At 43.5% G+C, this 19,736-nt stretch overlaps 20 non-coding genes across 20 annotated transcripts; all 20 read right to left on the bottom strand.

Annotated features, from left to right (window-relative positions):
- Positions 1-1,477: 1,477 nt before the first annotated feature.
- LOC122836420 lies at positions 1,478-1,596 on the bottom strand. The gene has a single exon (XR_006371563.1). It is a non-coding gene; the product is annotated as a 5S ribosomal RNA (ribosomal RNA).
- A 210-nt stretch (positions 1,597-1,806) lies between these two features.
- Positions 1,807-1,925, bottom strand: LOC122836419. The gene has a single exon (XR_006371562.1). It is a non-coding gene; the product is annotated as a 5S ribosomal RNA (ribosomal RNA).
- Positions 1,926-2,131: 206 nt separating this feature from the next.
- LOC122836418 lies at positions 2,132-2,250 on the bottom strand. Its single transcript, XR_006371561.1, has one exon. It is a non-coding gene; the product is annotated as a 5S ribosomal RNA (ribosomal RNA).
- A 214-nt stretch (positions 2,251-2,464) lies between these two features.
- LOC122836417 lies at positions 2,465-2,583 on the bottom strand. Its single transcript, XR_006371560.1, has one exon. It is a non-coding gene; the product is annotated as a 5S ribosomal RNA (ribosomal RNA).
- Positions 2,584-2,793: 210 nt separating this feature from the next.
- On the bottom strand, positions 2,794-2,912 carry LOC122836415. Its single transcript, XR_006371558.1, has one exon. It is a non-coding gene; the product is annotated as a 5S ribosomal RNA (ribosomal RNA).
- Positions 2,913-3,124: 212 nt separating this feature from the next.
- On the bottom strand, positions 3,125-3,243 carry LOC122836414. The gene has a single exon (XR_006371557.1). It is a non-coding gene; the product is annotated as a 5S ribosomal RNA (ribosomal RNA).
- A 5,979-nt stretch (positions 3,244-9,222) lies between these two features.
- LOC122836413 lies at positions 9,223-9,341 on the bottom strand. Its single transcript, XR_006371556.1, has one exon. It is a non-coding gene; the product is annotated as a 5S ribosomal RNA (ribosomal RNA).
- A 212-nt stretch (positions 9,342-9,553) lies between these two features.
- Positions 9,554-9,672, bottom strand: LOC122836412. Its single transcript, XR_006371555.1, has one exon. It is a non-coding gene; the product is annotated as a 5S ribosomal RNA (ribosomal RNA).
- Positions 9,673-9,882: 210 nt separating this feature from the next.
- LOC122836411 lies at positions 9,883-10,001 on the bottom strand. The gene has a single exon (XR_006371554.1). It is a non-coding gene; the product is annotated as a 5S ribosomal RNA (ribosomal RNA).
- Positions 10,002-10,211: 210 nt separating this feature from the next.
- LOC122836410 lies at positions 10,212-10,330 on the bottom strand. The gene has a single exon (XR_006371553.1). It is a non-coding gene; the product is annotated as a 5S ribosomal RNA (ribosomal RNA).
- Positions 10,331-16,329: 5,999 nt separating this feature from the next.
- LOC122836409 lies at positions 16,330-16,448 on the bottom strand. The gene has a single exon (XR_006371552.1). It is a non-coding gene; the product is annotated as a 5S ribosomal RNA (ribosomal RNA).
- Positions 16,449-16,660: 212 nt separating this feature from the next.
- On the bottom strand, positions 16,661-16,779 carry LOC122836406. Its single transcript, XR_006371551.1, has one exon. It is a non-coding gene; the product is annotated as a 5S ribosomal RNA (ribosomal RNA).
- A 210-nt stretch (positions 16,780-16,989) lies between these two features.
- On the bottom strand, positions 16,990-17,110 carry LOC122836322. The gene has a single exon (XR_006371487.1). It is a non-coding gene; the product is annotated as a 5S ribosomal RNA (ribosomal RNA).
- A 211-nt stretch (positions 17,111-17,321) lies between these two features.
- On the bottom strand, positions 17,322-17,440 carry LOC122836405. Its single transcript, XR_006371550.1, has one exon. It is a non-coding gene; the product is annotated as a 5S ribosomal RNA (ribosomal RNA).
- Positions 17,441-17,650: 210 nt separating this feature from the next.
- LOC122836404 lies at positions 17,651-17,769 on the bottom strand. The gene has a single exon (XR_006371549.1). It is a non-coding gene; the product is annotated as a 5S ribosomal RNA (ribosomal RNA).
- A 212-nt stretch (positions 17,770-17,981) lies between these two features.
- On the bottom strand, positions 17,982-18,100 carry LOC122836402. The gene has a single exon (XR_006371547.1). It is a non-coding gene; the product is annotated as a 5S ribosomal RNA (ribosomal RNA).
- A 211-nt stretch (positions 18,101-18,311) lies between these two features.
- Positions 18,312-18,430, bottom strand: LOC122836401. Its single transcript, XR_006371546.1, has one exon. It is a non-coding gene; the product is annotated as a 5S ribosomal RNA (ribosomal RNA).
- Positions 18,431-18,642: 212 nt separating this feature from the next.
- Positions 18,643-18,761, bottom strand: LOC122836400. The gene has a single exon (XR_006371545.1). It is a non-coding gene; the product is annotated as a 5S ribosomal RNA (ribosomal RNA).
- Positions 18,762-18,974: 213 nt separating this feature from the next.
- LOC122836399 lies at positions 18,975-19,093 on the bottom strand. Its single transcript, XR_006371544.1, has one exon. It is a non-coding gene; the product is annotated as a 5S ribosomal RNA (ribosomal RNA).
- Positions 19,094-19,307: 214 nt separating this feature from the next.
- On the bottom strand, positions 19,308-19,426 carry LOC122836398. Its single transcript, XR_006371543.1, has one exon. It is a non-coding gene; the product is annotated as a 5S ribosomal RNA (ribosomal RNA).
- Positions 19,427-19,736: the final 310 nt, after the last annotated feature.

The raw sequence follows: 19,736 nt of genomic DNA, 5'->3' as shown, positions 1-19,736 counted from the left end.
GCCTACAGCCCCCTCTAGTGACTGAACAGGGAATGTAACACATATTTGGCATCTATAACTCCTCTGTGATAAAAATGCTAAAAAAAAGAAAAACGGTGAGATTATTATTTTTGTGATTTTTCATATATTGAAGCAGTTCATCAGACGTAAACCAAAAGTGTGGCACCTATTTATAATTAAAACAGTCCACATTAATGATGTGTTTATGTGTGGTTTGGAAATTAGAAATGTTTTGCACTGGGATGTGTTGGCCACTATTAGAGAAAAGAATATTTGAGAAAAGTGAAAATTGTTTATAAAGTAGTTAGATGATAATCCTCAACCATAGGGGATGATTTATTTCTTCTTAATTCTCACTTTACACTTAATTTAGTTATTTAATACAATATCTCTCTAACCAGTCTTTATCTTATTGGGTAACTCTCTCTTCTCCCTTTGTTTTTCCTCTGTCGTTTTCTGAATTCTGCTTTTTTTATTATTATTGCTGTCATTTTGTATTCCACCCTTGAACATGTCTTTATATGTGTGGAAAATATTAGTATTTCAACAAAATACATGCCAGTGCCTGTGAATATCATGTTGCTTTGGGCTGTTTATGCAATTAAACTTCAACTTCGAGTGATACATAAAGCTGGCTCCATGTATTACCACTCTTCTTGGTTGGTTTGATACTTAGTTTAAAGAGGTTGATTTTATGACTTTACAATATAGTCCACATTTCCAATAAATTTGGTATTTTAAAATGCAAAAGGTGTGCCGGCTTTATCAATTCCTAGGCAATTTTTTGATGTTTTTTAGGTTTTTCTTAAAATATTATTGTTTTAACATCCAGTTATGTTCAGGTTTTTCAATAGAGCTTTGGAACTGACCTATGGTACCATAAGCCACACGGTCATGGGGCTGGGGTATCCTGAAAGAGACATCCTTCGTTACCCATATGACCCTGTGACAGCCCCCCAAAGAGGGAAAAGTTCACCTAAAAATACCAAAAATGATCCTTCGTGGCTCTAGTTAGGTGACGTTACATTTATAGCCACCAGATGACATCGGAAGATCCAGGAGGATTTAATATAGGACATTTGGGAGCAAATTTCCTGCCGCAAAAAGCAGTCCATGCAGAATAATCAGCATCTCGTTGTGTTCATTTGCATATGAAACACATATATAAAGTTCTTGACAGCAAGGACAAAAAGCAGGTGTAATTAGATACTATGCTGCTGAGATCAGACGAGATCGGGCGTTCTCAAGGTAGTGTGGCCGTAAGCCACGAAGCTCTCCTGGCTAAAGCCTTTTGTAAAGCAGCACAGCCGTCTGGGTTTCTACACTTTTTGCCCTGACTACCTCTTGGTAGGGTTCACCGTGCTTTTCTCTAGGGTTAAAGGTCCTTTTTTGGGGGGCAAAACATTGAGAGACACGTACCAGTGTGCATCAATGTGAAACCATAGTATAGGCATAGGCACCCTCTGCTGCACCAAAAGGCTTACAGCACCTGGTATTCCCAGGCGGTCTCCCATCCAAGTACTAACCAGGCCCGACCCTGCTTAGCTTCCGAGATCAGACGAGATCGGGCGTTCTCAAGGTAGTGTGGCCGTAAGCCACGAAGCTCTCCCGGCTAAAGCCTTTTGTAAAGCAGCACAGCCGTCTGGGTTTCTACACTTTTTGCCCTGGCTACCTCTTGGTAGGGTTCACTGTGCTTCTCTCTAGGGTTAAAGGTCCTTTTTTTGTGCAAAACATTGAGAGACACGTACCAGTGTGCATCAATGTGAAACCATTGTATAGGCAGCAGCATCCTCTGCTGCACCAAAAGGCTTACAGCACCTGGTATTCCCAGGCGGTCTCCCATCCAAGTACTAACCAGGCCCGACCCTGCTTAGCTTCCGAGATCAGACGAGATCGGGCGTTCTCAAGGTAGTGTGGCCGTAAGCCACGAAGCTCTCCCGGCCAATGCCTTTTGTAAAGCAGCACAGCCGTCTGGGTTTCTACACTTTTTGCCCTGACTACCTCTTGGTAGGGTTCACCGTGCTTTTCTCTAGGGTTAAAGGTCCTTTTTTGGGGGGCAAAACATTGAGAGACACGTACCAGTGTGCATCAATGTGAAACCATTGTATAGGCAGCACCCTGCTGCACCAAAGGCTTACAGCACCTGGTATTCCCAGGCGGTCTCCCATCCAAGTACTAACCAGGCCCGACCCTGCTTAGCTTCCGAGATCAGACGAGATCGGGCGTTCTCAAGGTAGTGTGGCCGTAAGCCACGAAGCTCTCCCGGCTAAAGCCTTTTGTAAAGCAGCACAGCCGTCTGGGCTTCTACACTTTTTGCCCTGACTACCTCTTGGTAGGGTTCACCATGCTTCACTCTAGGGTTAAAGGTCCTTTTTTTTGGGCAAAACATTGAGAGACACGTACCAGTGTGCATCAATGTGAAACCATTGTATAGGCAGCAGCACCACCCTCTGCTGCACCAAAAGGCTTACAGCACCTGGTATTCCCAGGCGGTCTCCCATCCAAGTACTAACCAGGCCCGACCCTGCTTAGCTTCCGAGATCAGACGAGATCGGGCGTTCTCAAGGTAGTGTGGCCGTAAGCCACGAAGCTCTCCTGGCTAAAGCCTTTTGTAAAGCAGCACAGCCGTCTGGGTTTCTACACTTTTTGCCCTGGCTACCTCTTGGTAGGGTTCACTGTGCTTCTCTCTAGGGTTAAAGGTCCTTTTTTTGTGCAAAACATTGAGAGACACGTACCAGTGTGCATCAATGTGAAACCATTGTATAGGCAGCAGCATCCTCTGCTGCACCAAAAGGCTTACAGCACCTGGTATTCCCAGGCGGTCTCCCATCCAAGTACTAACCAGGCCCGACCCTGCTTAGCTTCCGAGATCAGACGAGATCGGGCGTTCTCAAGGTAGTGTGGCCGTAAGCCACGAAGCTCTCCCGGCCAATGCCTTTTGTAAAGCAGCACAGCCGTCTGGGTTTCTACACTTTTTGCCCTGACTACCTCTTGGTAGGGTTCACCGTGCTTTTCTCTAGGGTTAAAGGTCCTTTTTTGGGGGGCAAAACATTGAGAGACACGTACCAGTGTGCATCAATGTGAAACCATAGTATAGGCATAGGCACCCTCTGCTGCACCAAAAGGCTTACAGCACCTGGTATTCCCAGGCGGTCTCCCATCCAAGTACTAACCAGGCCCGACCCTGCTTAGCTTCCGAGATCAGACGAGATCGGGCGTTCTCAAGGTAGTGTGGCCGTAAGCCACGAAGCTCTCCCGGCTAAAGCCTTTTGTAAAGCAGCACAGCCGTCTGGGCTTCTACACTTTTTGCCCTGACTACCTCTTGGTAGGGTTCACCGTGCTTTTCTCTAGGGTTAAAGGTCCTTTTTTGGGGGGCAAAACATTGAGAGACACGTACCAGTGTGCATCAATGTGAAACCATAGTACAGGCAGCAGCACCCTCTGCTGCACCAAAAGGCTTACAGCACCTGGTATTCCCAGGCGGTCTCCCATCCAAGTACTAACCAGGCCCGACCCTGCTTAGCTTCCGAGATCAGACGAGATCGGGCGTTCTTTTTTTTTTTTATCTTTTATTAATGAAAAATTCAGAATAAAACAAATAATGTGCAATTATTTACAGTGAGAACATGAAAAACAAAAATGACAAACTACAAATAATGCATAATTCATACCAACAGAAATACTCAATAGAAGTCCTTGATTATGTTTCAAAAAGAAAAGATTTCAGAAAGTCTCTTAATCAAAATATCCCCAACGATAAAGTGGTCCAAAAATGTTTTTACTGAGATCCTGATTGATGTGATTGATTGTCCTCCAGTGATTCTTTAACAGTCCGAGAAAGAGTTTCCAGTTGTTGATTTTCTTGCTTTCATAGAGTTGATAGTTTCTAGTGATGTAAATGGTGTGTCTAGCCAAAGAAAGGATGATGTTGCAGAGGTAGAGTTGATACTTTGTCAGCTGTCCATATGGTTTACGAAATCCAAAAAGTCTTATCCAGTCCCATTCATTCTTGTCCAACAGAAGATTTGTGAAGATGCTTTTGATGAGGTGGTGGATCCTTTCCCAGAAGAGGGTGCAGCCGGGACAGCGGAGGAACAGGTGCTCGAGGGTCTCAGGGTCTGAAAGACAAACTGTGCAGTCTCTGCCAAACTTTTCCTTGTTTATTTGGTGCAGGATGACGCCCGTAAAAATTCTTCTATGTTTTAATAAGAAATCTGTATTATTTGCTTGATGATGATTTAATTTGTAATATGAATTTGACCAAATGTTATATACTGGTATGCTGGGGAAAAGTTTTAACCATTGTTTGTGTGATGCGGGTTCTTTAACGGTCTGGGAAATGAGAATTTGATACCATTTTTTTGTTGAAACTGAGCCAATGTTTATTTTTTGAGTACCGGTTTTGAGATGGAAGGTCGCCATCCTGCACCTCCTGATGTCGCCCTCTCCTGCCAATGATCGAAGAACAGTGGAAAGGCAAAGCGCCTGAATCTTTTTAGCATTCTGTACAATGGTGTTCCTTTTGTAGGGTATTTTGGATATTCTGAAAAGACTGAAAATTTTGTTAATATCCACTGATCCTCGATCATTCAAAACCTGCCCAAAGGTGTGAATGCCAGCTCTTCTCCAAGATGTGAAATTCAGCATCCCGCCTCTGCAGACCACCTCAGGATTGTTGAAAATCGGCAGCGAGAGACAAGACCTGTACTTGATATGGGTTATTAACTGAAATCTGATTTTATTCCATGCATCAAAACATTCTGTGAAGAAACCGTCTATTTGTGTTTGTTTTAAACTGCAGATTGAACATAGATTGAAGATATTTTTTGTACCAAAAGATTGCAAATGGAATAGAAAATAATCATGCCAGACGTGTTTAATTGGAGACGTTAGAAACCTGGAGATGAGTTTGATTCTTATTGCTTGTTTTTTGGATTGAATGTCTGCCAATTTGAGTCCTCCTTCTTTGTACGGAGCAATCATTGTTTTGTGACTAATTAAATTACTTCTGCTTTTCCAGATAAAGTTTGAGATTTGACTGTTGAATTTATTGAGCACTTGATTTGGGAGTTCGTAAACACTGAGCGGATAAATGATTTTTGAAATGATTAAACTGTTTATGATGACTACTTTTCCTTTAATGGTTAATTTCCTTTGATTCCACAGGTTGAGTTGTTTTTGAACTTTTATGGTAATGCTTTTCCAGGTCTCGTCTCTCGCTGCTTCTTGCCGCTCGAGGTACACACCCATGACCTAGACCTTGACCTACACCTCCCTAAACTCCCTACTTCCCGGCGTCCGAGCCGCCTCACGCATAATACATGATTTCTGACTTAGTTGTATTGATTTTTGCCCCTGAAGCTGAACCATAAGTATGCAAATGTGTAATGACCAAATCCAGACTGCTTTCATTTTTAACTGTTATTGATGTGTCATCCGCAAACTGAAATATTTTGCTGATGTTACCTTGTGGTGATTTTATGCCTTGAATGTTTTTATCTTGTTTAATCAAGGCGGCGAGAGGCTCGGCCACCAGGCTGTAGAGCAGGGAGGACAGAGGACACCCCTGTCTGACTGACCTGTATAATCGGAAGTAATCTGTGAAGTGACCATTGCATTTAACTGTACTTTCTGCATTTGAATATAATAACTGTAACCTGCTGATAAATGACTGACCAAATCCAAATTTATTTAAAACTGCCCATAGAAAATTGTGTTCTACCCTGTCAAAAGCTTTGCTGAAATCTACATTGAGAAATATTCCTTGTGAATTGACCATGGTTTGAATAGTTTGATTTATTGACAATACTGTATCGGAAATGTTTCTTTCAGGAATGCCGTAGGCTTGAGATGAACTGATTATGGTGCCTATGACTGATTTTAACCTGTTTGCTAGTATCTTGGAATATATTTTGTAATCTGTGTTCAATAAACTGATGGGTCTGTAATTTTCTAAATTGCTTTTGTCCCCTTTATTTTTGTAAAGAATAGTTATGACCCCTTGTGCAAAAGTCCTGGGTGTGCACTTGCCTGCTCCATGACAGAGAAACCCGCAATAATATTTTGCTAATTTGATCTTTGAACTGTTTGTAAAATTCAGCAGTAATGCCATCATGTCCAGGGCTTTTATTGTTGTTTAAAGAATTGATGGCATGTTGAACTTCTTCCTCTGTCAACGGAGCATCGCAGCAGAGACTGTCTTCCCGAGAGAGTGAGGAATCGATCACACCGACAACCTGATTTATTTTTTCCTCAGAAATGTTTTCACTTGTGAAAAGCTTAGAGTAAAAAGTCTGAACTGTTTCTAAGATGCTTGTTATGTCTGACACTTTCTCCCTTTCTCATTTATTAATTCATTTATTGTTGCATTTATTTGCTTACGCTTTTCCTGAGCAAGAAAGAAAGCTGTAGATTTCTCACCATCTGTTAAATATTTAGCCTTGCTAATAATGGCTCCTTTACATTTGTTTATTTCTACTTGATCAAGTTGTTTTTTGATTACTACATAATCCGTGATATCTCTGCTTGGATCATTTTCAAGTTTATCTAATTCAATATTTAACTTTCTTCTTAGGATATTTTCATCATGCATCTCTCTTCTCTTTTTTTGTTTACTATATTTTATTGAACAGTTTTTGATTCTTGATTTTGCCTGATCCCACCATTCCAACAGGTTGTCAGTGTGATCCATTTCCCCACTCAGGGTCTGCAGCAGGACGCCGATTTCACCTCTGTAAGCTTCATCCTGAAGAAGAGCAGCATTCAGACACCAGAGACCCCCATTTCTGATGCCTCGTCCCATCTCAACCTGCAGGAAGGAGTGGTCGCTCCAGGCGTTGTCTCGGATGAGACAGGACGACACCTCGGGACAAGAGAAGACGAGATCAGGCACAAGTCAAGTCTTGATTGTTTTAACTTTCCTAAAATTATTTGTTTTCTTGTGAATTGTTTCTTCCTGGATGAAAAAGTCTCCAAATATCTATTAAACTATTATGTGTGATGATGTCAAACAGTGTGCTTCTGCTAAAATCTGCAGAAAACGACAATTATTTGAAATATCCGATTTTGTGAGTGTTATGTTGAAGTCACCTATTATAATACAATTTTTTATGAACCATTTTCTTAAATCTTGAAAAAATCTTTTCCTTTGTGTGTCTATATTTGGTGCATGAATGTTGATCAACCTACATAATTTATTTTTATAAAAGAAATCTACTATTAACAATCTTCCTTCATTATCTTTATAAACCAAATAACAATTACACAACAAACCCTCTCTGAAAAATATAGCCACCCCACCTGCTTGTGTACCAGATACAGATGAGAACATTTTCCCCTTCCATTTATTTGACATTTCTTCTTCTTTCAAACTATCCCATTTGGTTTCTTGCAAACAAAGAATATCAAAAGATGTTTGAAAAATAATAGCATCTGCTTTATGTTCTCTGCGGAGCCCACGGGCATTAAGCGAGAGAAGTATCATGAGTATTGTTGTGAAAGAGCAGATTACTTTGATCATTGTGTTTTATTTTTCCTTTTGGGTTTCTTCGTTGTTAAAGTACTGAGTCGCTTCCTTGAATGTATAATTTTGGCAAGATCAAGATCAGGGTCCGATTCCATTTCCGAAGCCATTTTAAATCTCTGTGGTAGAGCTTCATGATGGGTTTGAAAGGATGGCAGGTGATCCTGCGACAGGATTGGGGACTGTGACACATCTGTTTCTGTATTGGGAGGAAGAGCAGCAACTTCTTCCCGCTCTTCCTCAACCAGATCTAAAACGGCTGCGTTCGTCGAGCAGCCGACCCGAGACGGAACAACTGCACCACGCACCCCAGACACCTCCGAGTCCGGGCGCACACCCGCAGCAGCCCGCTCCAAATCCAGACCATTTTCACATCCTTCATCCTCGCACATCTCCTCCTGCTCACTTTTCCCTTCTTCCTCTCCATCCTCTATTTCACTCACCTCAGCACTTTCATTTCCTGTTTCTTCTGAAAACAAAACAGGACCCTGATCTTGATCTTCAGACTCACTTTTGTTACAAATGCAATTATCCATTTTATTGTTACACAATATGCAATTCTTTTCTTTCTTCCTGCTAGAACATTCTCTTGCATAATGCCCCTGGACTCCGCAGGAGTGACAGAAAAACTCAGGACAGTCTCTTAAAATATGATCTGGTTGTAAGCATAATCTACACACTTTAACTTGTCTGTCATGAATGACTCTGAAATATTCTGGACCTAACGCAGTGTTAAATTTTACAGAATAAGGCAGAGACTGCACAGTTTCATTAAATTTAACTTTCACAAACCTTGTTCCGTCCGCAATCTTGGTTCCCGGCCACACCCGACGCTTGATGTCAGAAACTGCCTTCACTCCCCAGGTTTGAAGTTTCCTGTGTATTTCCTCGTCGGTTATGTATGCTGGTAGTCCCAAAAAAGATACGATCAGTTCATCATTTGTGAGTTCTTTAGCCATGACAGTCGATGATCCCATTTTGAAGCCGTCCAAAAGCCTTTTTTTTGCTTGGGTATTACTTAGAGTTATTTCATATTTCCTGTCCGTTAACAGTCTACATGCTAATAGTCCTCCACACAAAAATCTAATGTTTTTCATTAATTCCAAAACAGAAATCTTCTCCTCTCCACTTATCTCCACCTGCACGGTATTATCTCTTTCAAATCTTTCTTTTCCTTTTCCTTGTTCAGCTGCATCTTCCACCCTATTTCCTTCTTGACTCGAAGCCATTGTTGGAACTTTAAAAGTTTCCATAAAGTAACAAAAAAACACTACCCCCCCAACAGTAAAAACTGTTGGGGAGGAAAAAAACGACAAAGAAAAAAAACCTCTCCAAATTTACAAAAAACAAAAGTAATTTAAATGAAAGAAAGACACAAACAATCAGAGGCTCTGCAGATTACTCTGCTACCTCTGTGCTGCAGTGCAAACAAAAGCTAGTGGGCGTGGCCACAGCAGGTGGGCGTTCTCAAGGTAGTGTGGCCGTAAGCCACGAAGCTCTCCCGGCTAAAGCCTTTTGTAAAGCAGCACAGCCGTCTGGGTTTCTACACTTTTTGCCCTGGCTACCTCTTGGTAGGGTTCACTGTGCTTCTCTCTAGGGTTAAAGGTCCTTTTTTTTGTGCAAAACATTGAGAGACACGTACCAGTGTGCATCAATGTGAAACCATTGTATAGGCAGCAGCACCCTCTGCTGCACCAAAAGGCTTACAGCACCTGGTATTCCCAGGCGGTCTCCCATCCAAGTACTAACCAGGCCCGACCCTGCTTAGCTTCCGAGATCAGACGAGATCGGGCGTTCTCAAGGTAGTGTGGCCGTAAGCCACGAAGCTCTCCCGGCCAATGCCTTTTGTAAAGCAGCACAGCCGTCTGGGTTTCTACACTTTTTGCCCTGACTACCTCTTGGTAGGGTTCACCGTGCTTTTCTCTAGGGTTAAAGGTCCTTTTTTGGGGGGCAAAACATTGAGAGACACGTACCAGTGTGCATCAATGTGAAACCATAGTATAGGCATAGGCACCCTCTGCTGCACCAAAAGGCTTACAGCACCTGGTATTCCCAGGCGGTCTCCCATCCAAGTACTAACCAGGCCCGACCCTGCTTAGCTTCCGAGATCAGACGAGATCGGGCGTTCTCAAGGTAGTGTGGCCGTAAGCCACGAAGCTCTCCCGGCTAAAGCCTTTTGTAAAGCAGCACAGCCGTCTGGGTTTCTACACTTTTTGCCCTGGCTACCTCTTGGTAGGGTTCACTGTGCTTCTCTCTAGGGTTAAAGGTCCTTTTTTTGTGCAAAACATTGAGAGACACGTACCAGTGTGCATCAATGTGAAACCATTGTATAGGCAGCAGCATCCTCTGCTGCACCAAAAGGCTTACAGCACCTGGTATTCCCAGGCGGTCTCCCATCCAAGTACTAACCAGGCCCGACCCTGCTTAGCTTCCGAGATCAGACGAGATCGGGCGTTCTCAAGGTAGTGTGGCCGTAAGCCACGCTCTCCCGGCCAATGCCTTTTTGTAAAGCAGCACACCCGACTGGGTTTCTACACTTTTTGCCCTGACTACCTCTTGGTAGGGTTCACCGTGCTTTTCTCTAGGGTTAAAGGTCCTTTTTTGGGGGGCAAAACATTGAGAGACACGTACCAGTGTGCATCAATGTGAAACCATAGTATAGGCATAGGCACCCTCTGCTGCACCAAAAGGCTTACAGCACCTGGTATTCCCAGGCGGTCTCCCATCCAAGTACTAACCAGGCCCGACCCTGCTTAGCTTCCGAGATCAGACGAGATCGGGCGTTCTCAAGGTAGTGTGGCCGTAAGCCACGAAGCTCTCCCGGCTAAAGCCTTTTGTAAAGCAGCACAGCCGTCTGGGCTTCTACACTTTTTGCCCTGACTACCTCTTGGTAGGGTTCACCGTGCTTTTCTCTAGGGTTAAAGGTCCTTTTTTGGGGGGCAAAACATTGAGAGACACGTACCAGTGTGCATCAATGTGAAACCATAGTACAGGCAGCAGCACCCTCTGCTGCACCAAAAGGCTTACAGCACCTGGTATTCCCAGGCGGTCTCCCATCCAAGTACTAACCAGGCCCGACCCTGCTTAGCTTCCGAGATCAGACGAGATCGGGCGTTCTTTTTTTTTTTTATCTTTTTATTAATGAAAAATTCAGAATAAAACAATTAATGTGCAATTATTTACAGTGAGAACATGAAAAACAAAAATGACAAACTACAAATAATACATAATTCATACCAACAGAAATACTCAATAGAAGTCCTTGATTATGTTTCAAAAAAAAAAAAAAAAAAAAAGATTTCAGAAAGTCTCTTAATCAAAATATCCCCAACGATAAAGTGGTCCAAAAATGTCTTTACTGAGATCCTGATTGATGTGATTGATTGTCCTCCAGTGATTCTTTAACAGTCCGAGAAAGAGTTTCCAGTTGTTGATTTTCTTGCTTTCATAGAGTTGATAGTTTCTAGTGATGTAAATGGTGTGTCTAGCCAAAGAAAGGATGATGTTGCAGAGGTAGAGTTGATACTTTGTCAGCTGTCCATATGGTTTACGAAATCCAAAAAGTCTTATCCAGTCCCATTCATTCTTGTCCAACAGAAGATTTGTGAAGATGCTTTTGATGAGGTGATGGATCCTTTCCCAGAAGAGGGTGCAGCCGGGACAGCGGAGGAACAGGTGCTCGAGGGTCTCAGGGTCTGAAAGACAAACTGTGCAGTCTCTGCCAAACTTTTCCTTGTTTATTTGGTGCAGGATGACGCCCGTAAAAATTCTTCTATGTTTTAATAAGAAATCTGTGTTGTTTGCTTGATGATGATTTAATTTGTAATATGAATTTGACCAAATGTTATATACTGGTATGCTGGGGAAAAGTTTTAACCATTGTTTGTGTGATGCCGGTTCTTTAACAGTCTGGGAGATGAGAATTTGATACCATTTTTTGGTTGAAACTGAGCCAATGTTTATTTTCTGAATACCGGTTATGAGATGGAAGGTCGGGGCGTCATCCTGCACCTCCTGATGTCGTCCTCTCCTGCCAATGATCGAAGAACAGTGGAAAGGCAAAGCGGCCTGAATCTTTTTAGCATTCTGTACGATGGTGTTCCTTTTGTAGGGTATTTTGGATTTTCTGAAAAGACTGAAAATTTTGTTAATATCCACTGATCCTCGATCATTCAAAACCTGCCCAAAGGTGTGAATGCCAGCTCTTCTCCAAGATGTGAAATTCAGCATCCCATATCCAGACCACCTCAGGATTGTTGAAAATCGGCAGCGAGAGACAAGACCTGTACTTGATATGGGTTATTAACTGAAATCTGATTTTATTCCATGCATCAAAACATTCTGTGAAGAAACCGTCTATTTGTGTTTGTTTTAAACTGCAGATTGAACATAGATTGAAGATATTTTTTGTACCAAAAGATTGCAAATGGAATAGAAAATAATCATGCCAGACGTGTTTAATTGGAGACGTTAGAAACCTGGAGATGAGTTTGATTCTTATTGCTTGTTTTTTGGATTGAATGTCTGCCAATTTGAGTCCTCCTTCTTTGTACGGAGCAATCATTGTTTTGTGACTAATTAAATTACTTCTGCTTTTCCAGATAAAGTTTGAGATTTGACTGTTGAATTTATTGAGCACTTGATTTGGGAGTTCGTAAACACTGAGCGGATAAATGATTTTTGAAATGATTAAACTGTTTATGATGACTACTTTTCCTTTAATGGTTAATTTCCTTTGATTCCACAGGTTGAGTTGTTTTTGAACTTTTATGGTAATGCTTTTCCAGGTCTCGTCTCTCGCTGCTTCTTGCCGCTTACCGAGGTACACACCCAGGACCTTGACCGTGTCCTCCACCTCCCTAAACTCCCATCTTCCCGGCGTCCGAGCCGCAATACATGATTTCTGACTTAGTTGTATTGATTTTTGCCCCTGAAGCTGAACCATAAGTATGCAAATGTGTAATGACCAAATCCAGACTGCTTTCATTTTTAACTGTTATTGATGTGTCATCAGCAAACTGAAATATTTTGCTGATGTTACCTTGTGGTGATTTTATGCCTTGAATGTTTTTATCTTGTTTAATCAAGGCGGCGAGAGGCTCGGCCACCAGGCTGTAGAGCAGGGAGGACAGAGGACACCCCTGTCTGACCGACCTGTATAATCGGAAGTAATCTGTGAAGTGACCATTGCATTTAACTGTACTTTCTGCATTTGAATATAATAACTGTAACCTGCTGATAAATGACTGACCAAATCCAAATTTATTTAAAACTGCCCATAGAAAATTGTGTTCTACCCTGTCAAAAGCTTTGCTGAAATCTACATTGAGAAATATTCCTTGTGAATTGACCATGGTTTGAATAGTTTGATTTATTGACAATACTGTATCGGAAATGTTTCTTTCAGGGATGCCGTAGGCTTGAGATGAACTGATTATGGTGCCTATGACTGATTTTAACCTGTTTGCTAGTATCTTGGAATATATTTTGTAATCTGTGTTCAATAAACTGATGGGTCTGTAATTTTCTAAACTGCTTTTGTCCCCTTTATTTTTGTAAAGAGAATATGACCCCTTGTGCAAAAGTCCTGGGTGTGCACTTCTGCCTGCTCCATGACAGAGAAAACCCGCAATAATATTTTGCTAATTTGATCTTTGAACTGTTTGTAAAATTCAGCAGTAATGCCATCATGTCCAGGGCTTTTATTGTTGTTTAAAGAATTGATGGCATGTTGAACTTCTTCCTCTGTCAACGGAGCATCGCAGCAGAGACTGTCTTCCCGAGAGAGTGAGGAATCGATCACACCGACAACCTGATTTATTTTTTCCTCAGAAATGTTTTCACTTGTGAAAAGCTTAGAGTAAAAAGTCTGAACTGTTTCTAAGATGCTTGTTATGTCTGACACTTTCTCCCCTTTCTCATTTATTAATTCATTTATTGTTGCATTTATTTGCTTACGCTTTTCCTGAGCAAGAAAGAAAGCTGTAGATTTCTCACCATCTGTTAAATATTTAGCCTTGCTGCGAATAATGGCTCCTTTACATTTGTTTATTTCTACTTGATCAAGTTGTTTTTTGATTACTACATAATCCGTGATATCTCTGCTTGGATCATTTTCAAGTTTATCTAATTCAATATTTAACTTTCTTCTTAGGATATTTTCATCATGCATCTCTCTTCTCTTTTTTTGTTTACTATATATTTTATTGAACAGTTTTTGATTCTTGATTTTGCCTGATCCCACCATTCCAACAGGTTGTCAGTGTGATCCATTTCCCCACTCAGGGTCTGCAGCAGGACGCCGATTTCACCTCTGTAAGCTTCATCCTGAAGAAGAGCAGCATTCAGACACCAGAGACCCCATTTCTGATGCCTCGTCCCATCTCAACCTGCAGGAAGGAGTGGTCGCTCCAGGCGTTGTCTCGGATGAGACAGGACGACACCTCGGGGACAAGAGAAGACGAGATCAGGCACAAGTCAAGTCTTGATTGTTTTAACTTTCCTAAAATTATTTGTTTTCTTGTGAATTGTTTCTTCCCTGGATGAAAAAGTCTCCAAATATCTATTAAACTATTATGTGTGATGATGTCAAACAGTGTGCTTCTGCTAAAATCTGCAGAAAACGTACAATTATTTGAAATATCCGATTTTGTGAGTGTTATGTTGAAGTCACCTATTATAATACAATTTTTTATGAACCATTTTCTTAAATCTTGAAAAAATCTTTTCCTTTGTGTGTCTATATTTGGTGCATGAATGTTGATCAACCTACATAATTTATTTTTATAAAAGAAATCTACTATTAACAATCTTCCTTCATTATCTTTATAAACCAAATGACAATTACACAACAAACCCTCTCTTAAATATATAGCCACCACACCAGCTTCTGTACCAGATACAGATGAGAACATTTTCCCCTTCCATTTATTTGACATTTCTTCTTCTTTCAAACTATCCCATTTGGTTTCTTGCAAACAAAGAATATCAAAAGATGTTTGAAAAATAATAGCATCTGCTTTATGTTCTCTGCGGAGCCCACGGGCATTAAGCGAGAGAAGTATCATGAGTATTGTTGTGAAAGAGCAGATTACTTTGATCATTGTGTTTTATTTTTCCTTTTGGGTTTCTTCGTTGTTAAAGTACTGAGTCGCTTCCTTGAATGTATAATTTTGGCAAGATCAAGATCAGGGTCCGATTCCATTTCCGAAGCCATTTTAAATCTCTGTGGTAGAGCTTCATGATGGGTTTGAAAGGATGGCAGGTGATCCTGCGACAGGATTGGGGACTGTGACACATCTGTTTCTGTATTGGGAGGAAGAGCAGCAACTTCTTCCCGCTCTTCCTCAACCAGATCTAAAACGGCTGCGTTCGTCGAGCAGCCGACCCGAGACGGAACAACTGCACCACGCACCCCAGACACCTCCGAGTCCGGGCGCACACCCGCAGCAGCCCGCTCCAAATCCAGACCATTTTCACATCCTTCATCCTCGCACATCTCCTCCTGCTCACTTTTCCCTTCTTCCTCTCCATCCTCTATTTCACTCACCTCAGCACTTTCATTTCCTGTTTCTTCTGAAAACAAAACAGGACCCTGATCTTGATCTTCAGACTCACTTTTGTTACAAATGCAATTATCCATTTTATTGTTACACAATATGCAATTCTTTTCTTTCTTCCTGCTAGAACATTCTCTCGCATAATGCCCCTGGACTCCGCAGGAGTGACAGAAAAACTCAGGACAGTCTCTTAAAATATGATCTGGTTGTAAGCATAATCTACACACTTTAACTTGTCTGTCATGAATGACTCTGAAATATTCTGGACCTAACGCAGTGTTAAATTTTACAGAATAAGGCAGAGACTGCACAGTTTCATTAAATTTAACTTTCACAAACCTTGTTCCGTCCGCAATCTTGGTTCCCGGCCACACCCGACGCTTGATGTCAGAAACTGCCTTCACTCCCCAGGTTTGAAGTTTCCTGTGTATTTCCTCGTCGGTTATGTATGCTGGTAGTCCCAAAAAAGATACGATCAGTTCATCATTTGTGAGTTCTTTAGCCATGACAGTCGATGATCCCATTTTGAAGCCGTCCAAAAGCCTTTTTTTTGCTTGGGTATTACTTAGAGTTATTTCATATTTCCTGTCCGTTAACAGTCTACATGCTAATAGTCCTCCACACAAAAATCTAATGTTTTTCATTAATTCCAAAACAGAAATCTTCTCCTCTCCACTTATCTCCACCTGCACGGTATTATCTCTTTCAAATCTTTCTTTTCCTTTTCCTTGTTCAGCTGCATCTTCCACCCTATTTCCTTCTTGACTCGAAGCCATTGTTGGAACTTTAAAAGTTTCCATAAAGTAACAAAAAAAACACTACCCCCCCAACAGTAAAAACTGTTGGGGAGGAAAAAAACGACAAAGAAAAAAAACCTCTCCAAATTTGCAAAAAACAAAAGTAATTTAAATGAAAGAAAGACACAAACAATCAGAGGCTCTGCAGATTACTCTGCTACCTCTGTGCTGCAGTGCAAACAAAAGCTAGTGGGCGTGGCCACAGCAGGTGGGCGTTCTCAAGGTAGTGTGGCCGTAAGCCACGAAGCTCTCCCGGCCAAAGCCTTTTGTAAAGCAGCACAGCCGTCTGGGTTTCTACACTTTTTGCCCTGACTACCTCTTGGTAGGGTTCACCGTGCTTCTCTCTAGGGTTAAAGGTCCTTTTTTTTGGGCAAAACATTGAGAGACACGTACCAGTGTGCATCAATGTGAAACCATTGTATAGGCAGCAGCACCCTCTGCTGCACCAAAAGGCTTACAGCACCTGGTATTCCCAGGCGGTCTCCCATCCAAGTACTAACCAGGCCCGACCCTGCTTAGCTTCCGAGATCAGACGAGATCGGGCGTTCTCAAGGTAGTGTGGCCGTAAGCCACGAAGCTCTCCCGGCCAATGCCTTTTGTAAAGCAGCACAGCCGTCTGGGTTTCTACACTTTTTGCCCTGACTACCTCTTGGTAGGGTTCACCGTGCTTTTCTCTAGGGTTAAAGGTCCTTTTTTGGGGGGCAAAACATTGAGAGACACGTACCAGTGTGCATCAATGTGAAACCATAGTATAGGCATAGGCACCCTCTGCTGCACCAAAAGGCTTACAGCACCTGGTATTCCCAGGCGGTCTCCCATCCAAGTACTAACCAGGCCCGACCCTGCTTAGCTTCCGAGATCAGACGAGATCGGGCGTTCTCAAGGTAGTGTGGCCGTAAGCCACGAAGCTCTCCCGGCTAAAGCCTTTTGTAAAGCAGCACAGCCGTCTGGGTTTCTACACTTTTTGCCCTGGCTACCTCTTGGTAGGGTTCACTGTGCTTCTCTCTAGGGTTAAAGGTCCTTTTTTTGTGCAAAACATTGAGAGACACGTACCAGTGTGCATCAATGTGAAACCATTGTATAGGCAGCAGCATCCTCTGCTGCACCAAAAGGCTTACAGCACCTGGTATTCCCAGGCGGTCTCCCATCCAAGTACTAACCAGGCCCGACCCTGCTTAGCTTCCGAGATCAGACGAGATCGGGCGTTCTCAAAAGGTAGTGTGGCCGTAAGCCACGAAGCTCTCCCGGCCAATGCCTTTGTAAAACAGCACAGCCGTCTGGGTTTCTACACTTTTTGCCCTGACTACCTCTTGGTAGGGTTCACCGTGCTTTTCTCTAGGGTTAAAGGTCCTTTTTTGGGGGGCAAAACATTGAGAGACACGTACCAGTGTGCATCAATGTGAAACCATAGTATAGGCATAGGCACCCTCTGCTGCACCAAAAGGCTTACAGCACCTGGTATTCCCAGGCGGTCTCCCATCCAAGTACTAACCAGGCCCGACCCTGCTTAGCTTCCGAGATCAGACGAGATCGGGCGTTCTCAAGGTAGTGTGGCCGTAAGCCACAGCTCCCGGCTAAAGCCTTTTGTAAAGCAGCACAGCCGTCTGGGCTTCTACACTTTTTGCCCTGACTACCTCTTGGTAGGGTTCACCATGCTTCACTCTAGGGTTAAAGGTCCTTTTTTTTGGGCAAAACATTGAGAGACACGTACCAGTGTGCATCAATGTGAAACCATTGTATAGGCAGCAGCACCACCCTCTGCTGCACCAAAAGGCTTACAGCACCTGGTATTCCCAGGCGGTCTCCCATCCAAGTACTAACCAGGCCCGACCCTGCTTAGCTTCCGAGATCAGACGAGATCGGGCGTTCTCAAGGTAGTGTGGCCGTAAGCCACGAAGCTCTCCCGGCCAATGCCTTTTGTAAAGCAGCACAGCCGTCTGGGTTTCTACACTTTTTGCCCTGACTACCTCTTGGTAGGGTTCACCGTGCTTTTCTCTAGGGTTAAAGGTCCTTTTTTGGGGGGCAAAACATTGAGAGACACGTACCAGTGTGCATCAATGTGAAACCATAGTATAGGCATAGGCACCCTCTGCTGCACCAAAAGGCTTACAGCACCTGGTATTCCCAGGCGGTCTCCCATCCAAGTACTAACCAGGCCCGACCCTGCTTAGCTTCCGAGATCAGACGAGATCGGGCGTTCTCAAGGTAGTGTGGCCGTAAGCCACGAAGCTCTCCCGGCTAAAGCCTTTTGTAAAGCAGCACAGCCGTCTGGGCTTCTACACTTTTTGCCCTGACTACCTCTTGGTAGGGTTCACCATGCTTCACTCTAGGGTTAAAGGTCCTTTTTTTTGGGCAAAACATTGAGAGACACGTACCAGTGTGCATCAATGTGAAACCATTGTATAGGCAGCAGCACCCTCTGCTGCACCAAAAGGCTTACAGCACCTGGTATTCCCAGGCGGTCTCCCATCCAAGTACTAACCAGGCCCGACCCTGCTTAGCTTCCGAGATCAGACGAGATCGGGCGTTCTCAAGGTAGTGTGGCCGTAAGCCACAAAGCTCTCCCGGCCAAAGCCTTTTGTAAAGCAGCACAGCCGTCTGGGCTTCTACACTTTTTGCCCTGACTACCTCTTGGTAGGGTTCACCGTGCTTCTCTCTAGGGTTAAAGGTCCTTTTTTGGGGGGCAAAACATTGAGAGACACGTACCAGTGTGCATCAATGTGAAACCATTGTATAGGCAGCAGCACCCTCTGCTGCACCAAAAGGCTTACAGCACCTGGTATTCCCAGGCGGTCTCCCATCCAAGTACTAACCAGGCCCGACCCTGCTTAGCTTCCGAGATCAGACGAGATCGGGCGTTCTCAAGGTAGTGTGGCCGTAAGCCACGAAGCTCTCCCGGCTAAAGCCTTTTGTAAAGCAGCACAGCCGTCTGGGCTTCTACACTTTTTGCCCTGACTACCTCTTGGTAGGGTTCACCGTGCTTCTCTCTAGGGTTAAAGGTCCTTTTTTTGGGGGGCAAAACATTGAGAGACACGTACCAGTGTGCATCAATGTGAAACCATTGTATAGGCAGCAGCACCCTCTGCTGCACCAAAAGGCTTACAGCACCTGGTATTCCCAGGCGGTCTCCCATCCAAGTACTAACCAGGCCCGACCCTGCTTAGCTTCCGAGATCAGACGAGATCGGGCGTTCTCAAGGTAGTGTGGCCGTAAGCCACGAAGCTCTCCCGGCCAATGCCTTTTGTAAAGCAGCACAGCCGTCTGGGTTTCTACACTTTTTGCCCTGACTACCTCTTGGTAGGGTTCACCGTGCTTTTCTCTCTAGGGTTAAAGGTCCTTTTTTTGGGGGGCAAAACATTGAGAGACACGTACCAGTGTGCATCAATGTGAAACCATTGTATAGGCATAGGCACCCTCTGCTGCACCAAAGGCTTACAGCACCTGGTATTCCCAGGCGGTCTCCCATCCAAGTACTAACCAGGCCCGACCCTGCTTAGCTTCCGAGATCAGACGAGATCGGGCGTTCTCAAGGTAGTGTGGCCGTAAGCCACAAGCTCTCCGGCTAAAGCCTTTTGTAAAGCAGCACAGCCGTCTGGGCTTCTACACTTTTGCCCTGACTACCTCTTGGTAGGGTTCACCGTGCTTCTCTCTAGGGTTAAAGGTCCTTTTTTTGGGGGGCAAAACATTGAGAGACACGTACCAGTGTGCATCAATGTGAAACCATTGTATAGGCAGCACCCTCTGCTGCACCAAAACTTACAGCACCTGGTATTCCCAGGCGGTCTCCCATCAAGTACTAACCAGGCCCGACCCTGCTTAGCTTCCGAGATCAGGCGAGATCAGGCGTTCTCAAGGTAG

This window comes from Gambusia affinis, linkage group LG08 (genome assembly GCF_019740435.1).
Source record: "Gambusia affinis linkage group LG08, SWU_Gaff_1.0, whole genome shotgun sequence".
Lineage (NCBI taxonomy): Eukaryota > Metazoa > Chordata > Actinopteri > Cyprinodontiformes > Poeciliidae > Gambusia > Gambusia affinis.
Note: the sequence above shows the minus strand (reverse complement) of the source record. Positions and strands in the feature narration are given on the sequence as shown.